Source organism: Cricetulus griseus (assembly GCF_003668045.3).
Source record: "Cricetulus griseus strain 17A/GY chromosome 1 unlocalized genomic scaffold, alternate assembly CriGri-PICRH-1.0 chr1_0, whole genome shotgun sequence".
NCBI lineage: Eukaryota > Metazoa > Chordata > Mammalia > Rodentia > Cricetidae > Cricetulus > Cricetulus griseus.
The window spans coordinates 164,501,816-164,506,698 of record NW_023276806.1 but is presented as its reverse complement, the minus strand read 5'-3'; the positions used below and the strand labels follow the sequence as shown (position 1 = coordinate 164,506,698).

At 38.5% G+C, this 4,883-nt stretch overlaps 1 pseudogene; it reads right to left on the bottom strand.

Annotated features, from left to right (window-relative positions):
• Window positions 1-759: 759 nt before the first annotated feature.
• Window positions 760-892, bottom strand: LOC113833333 (annotated as a pseudogene).
• Window positions 893-4,883: the final 3,991 nt, after the last annotated feature.

Genomic DNA, 4,883 nt, shown 5'->3' with positions numbered 1-4,883 from the left:
ATCTCTCTGATGCAATCGCCTCATAGAATATATTCAAAGTGTTATTTCTCTGATTGAAGCACTTGGCCTCAAGAAAGTGAATATGATGATTCCTGCCTCTTTCTCTAGTTTTACCTAGAATGCTCAGTTTGTGTCAAGTTTTCCTGATTCATAATCAGTAACTGGTAAGTCCATGAAGACTCCAGTTTGCTGTCTGGATAGTCAACTTTCTGGTCTCATTTTAAAACATTCTTTTCTCTGGATTCTTTTTCTGACCATATAATTGGAAGTGAGTCTCTTACTGCGTGGCTCTTTATTATTTTCTGATTTGTCCTGCCTGCTTTTTTTTTTATTTTTATTTTCTGTTTCCAGTCAGCATTGCTCATCAACTAAGCCCACCAGGGTGTCAGTTGACACCAGAGTCTAGGAAACAAGACACCAGAGCAGCCCCTTTAGCCTATAGATTTGGACAGGAAAAGCAAGACATGACTCGGAGAGTAAGGGTCAAGAAGCAGCATACTAATCTTAGTTCAGATTTTTACAGATGAAACTGTGAAGATGATCAGTGATTAGTCATATACTCCACTGCATTCTTTTTTTTTTTTTTTTTTTTTTTTTTTTTGGTTTTTCAAGACAGGTTTCTCTGTGGCTTTGGAGGCTGTCCTGGAACTAGCTCTTGTAGACCAGGCTGGTCTCGAACTCACAGACATCCACCTTCCTCTGCCTCCCGAGTGCTGGGATTAAAGGTGTGTGCCACCAACGCCCGGCTTTCTTTTCTTTTTTTATGCAATTAAGTTTTCTGCATTTGGGGAAAATCTCAGGGGTCAGCTCAGCACATCTGGAGTGCAATGGATAAGACTCACCCTGGGAGGGTCATCCTGTGATTATGGTATCTCCCCTGCCTGGTAAGGATGTATTTACTTATGTATTTTGTGTATATGAGTGCTCTGTCTGAATATATGCCTACATGATGCCACTTCATTTTAGCAGCAGTTGGAATTTTTGTTTGGGGATTTTAATATAGTCTTATAATGTTCTTGTGTGTGTAATGTGTGTGTTTTTCTATGCACATATGTTCTCTCCTCTGACTAATTAGTAACTTACTCCAAACACTATCTAGCAGTCTCCTCTTGTGTTCAGTTTCAATGATGAACCATGGTCTGAAAATACTAAATGGAAAATTCTAGAACAATTCAAAATTTTAAATTGTACACTCTTTCAGTTAGTGTAATAAAGGCTCAGTCTATCAGCTCAATCTCGTGTTAGCACGAGAATTATCTCACTGTCCAGCATATGATGTATATACTATTCTCCCATCAGTCAGTTAAGAGATATGGTCACAATATCACGGGACTTGTATACATAAAGTTCAGTTCTATTGGTGGTTTGAAGTATCTACTTGTGTGTTGGAATGTAGCCTTAGAGCATAAGCCGAAACTACTGCTGTTGGGCTTTATAGTAAGATTTCAAAAAGATTCTTTCAATATCTAGTACCAACTCCCTTAATCCTTTTTCTTTACAAAAAAAAAAAAAACTTCTCTAAGATTGGGATAATGCATACATGGACTTTAAGACACACATAGTTGTTTCTTTGGTTTTCTTTTAAATCATGGAGTAATTTGATATGTTTCCTTGCTTGTCAGGCTTTAGACTCCCAAACTGTCTCTAAATGGGACTCTTGTTTCCCTTATTGACAAGGAAGGCTCTCATTTTGCATTAGTCACAAGTATGCTAGGGCCTAGCTTAAGACACTCTCTTGAATTCCATTGTAAACTTTGTTAATGATGCTATTATTTGAATGGTATATGGAGTTAATTTTCCAGTTAATTTGTCTTTCTGCTCCATTTCCATAGGATCATCAGAGGCTCTTTCCTGTCCAAATTGACTGATAGTTTTGTCCATGAAGTTTTAAGTACTGTGTCCTTTAGTCTCCAAAATAGTCATGATGTTATAATAGCATGATACATACTTATATGCAAGTACATTATATCAGTTATCACCCATTAATGACACTTGATAAAATTCTGTCTTTTCTAATAGGGACATTTTTAGGAACCCTTCTAACAATTCCATACCAAGGAATAACTACTCAGCCTTAGTTCAGACCTGAGTGGGTGGGCAACACCGTCTGGCCCGTTAGTGAATTGGCAGCTTTAGCATCATACGTTGATTTTAAAAGGTACTGTTCTTTGGCTCTCCCAACTCACTTATAATCTGAAGGTCTTGCCATAATAAGAAAGTATTCATTAAGGGGCTTATCGGTAAGATTGGAAGTCAGACATAAGGTGGAGGCTGTACCTTTGTTTTTGTCCTGGGTGTTTGCAGGAGGGTGCTCTGTGGACATACTTGGAGCAACTCTCTTGTGAATGGGGATTGCAGTTGGGAGGGGATGAGCAATTGCATTTTCCCTTTCTCCTAATTCCCAGTGGCAGAAGCACGAGCAGCTCTCACGTAAGTCCATTGTTCTACATGAGAGTCATTTCTGGAAGCTATGTATGACTCAGTCTTGCCCTCCAGTCCATCATCCATTTCTCTCTCAGGCTGTTTTCTCTGTATTAACCACTTTTCTGATTAGATAAGCAAGAATGATTCTGTCTCTCCAACTTAATCCTACTAAATGCAAAGGGAAGTGTTTCCCTTGGTTTCCAGAAACACACTTCACACTCATTAAAAACCCTGCCCAGAAAGTGGCAGGAAAATGCGCTGGACTCAAAGATCTTTGGCCTGCTAAGTTTGCTTATGGGCTTCAGTTCATTATTTTAACATTTAATTATTTATTTTTTATCAATGGCATACATATATTTGAAGTTTACAAAGTCAGTTTTTTCCTAGACGCATAATAATAATTTTTAAAATATATATTTACTCCCCAATTGTTTCCCTCTCTTCTCACTCCATCCCTCACACACTCCCTGCCTGCCTCCATCCCTGCCTCGCTCCCTTCTTTCTTTCCTTCCTCCTATCATAGCTTCTTGAGTGCTGAGATTTTGGATCTATATTTTGAGATCTGAGATTTGTAGTCCTTACATATAGTTTTCAATTTCTTCTGGTCTTCATATTTTAATTTCTAAGTAGCATTTCTGTGTTGTTATATCTCAGGTTTTCCCACTTTGATTTATTGTTTTTTCACTTTGATAGACGATGGAGTATCTCTTTGCTAACTCTCCATAATCACCTTCACACACTCCCTTTCTCACCATTTTTTACATAGATACTTTCATATTTATACTTGCTCTCATCTGTTTTCTGTTCTTGTAACAGAAGAGCACGGTACTGCCAGTGAGTGCATGCACAGGGGCAAAGCACAAAGACGGACTCAGTGTAACTGCCTGCCTGCGTCATGCAAACCAACCCACTACTCTACCCAATGACCCACAGCCCTCATTAAGTCCTCACTTCTCAATACTACCTCAGTAGGCATTGACATTTCAGCACATGAACTCTAGTGGACACAGCCAAACTGTAACAACTGGGCAAACATTATTGACAATTGAGCCATATGATTTAAAGGTCATTTTTCCATTCTCATACATTACAATTGTCCACCCCACCTCACCGCCCACCCCCATTACTGTCTTTAGCTTACTCTTCTTTGTACCTCTTGATTTTTCTACCAACTCTCTTGCAGAGGTATGAATCTCTTTCAGGATGTTAAAACATAGCAAATGAGATTTGAATTCCATTTTTTCCCCTCTGTCCTTACCATAGCAATACCTCCTTCTAGAGCCTCTCTAGACTGTCCTTTCCACTTAGCTGTACACAGCTCCTTCCTGTGCTGGAACCTTTGTTTCTAGAATCTTAGGTTTCCAGTGTTGTGATTTATCATCTCATTTCCTAGAGCTAGCTTTCTGTGGTTAACTTTGGTGGTGGTAAGTGGGGGCTTATGTCTGTCTGTCTGTCTCTCTGTTTCAGTCTCTGTCTCTGTCTCTCTCCTGTGCTCTATTTGAATTATCATTTACCTGTGTGTTGAGTTTATTTTATCATCCTAGAAATTGATTTCTACTTAATCCCTATTTACTGCTAAACTGCAGTTCTGAGATATGTCTGTGATTCCCTTCCTGGTGTCATTGTAGGGCCTGAAAGCTGTAGTTCTTTCCTGGAGTTGGGGAGGGCAGCTCTGTGGACGTTCAGAACTGGAAGAGCTATACTTACACAGATTTCCAACAAGTTCTTACTTCACACCCACCCACACCCTCTCGTTCAGAGATCCCAGGTGTCTCCAGTTTCTCAGTCCTTCTGGGGTCTTGTAGTTTATACTGATTGCATTTCTCTAGTTGTTAAGTCAACAACCACTTTTTCTGCTTTTTAGCTTGTGTAATTTTGTTGTTGCCATCTGCTCCTTGTTCTTATACGCTTTTGCTCTTTTAATTTCTTCATTATTATTATAGATTGAAGGCACCTGGGGACGGGGGAAGAGATAACTATGTATGTGCAGTTGGTCATATTTACTTGAAAGCCTGGTCATTTGGTTTTAATGTCATCTTTGTACAGGACACTTTGTATAACTGATAATAGTTGATCCTTTATGTTTAAGGGTTTTGACCCTTTTAACAAACCCAGAAACTTAATCATAGACATCTGCTAGGTGTGGAAACAAAGCCATTAAAATTCACAAACTTTACTGACATGTTTTCTCAGATTCCTAGAACACCTCATAATTGTTTTTTTTTATTTTAATTTTCCTAATTAGTAAGATTAGCTTACATCACAAAATATCGATTTTCCCCACACTTCTTTTAATGTGATGTGTACATGGTCTGATTTTGTTTTACTAGGCTTTTTGATATTATATTTTAGGTACCTATTAATTCACAAAGGCATTTCAGGGCAGTACCATGTTAAAATGAGCAGTATTTCATCTAAGCTCTCATTGAGAAACATCTGAGTTTAGCAGATGATTTTTT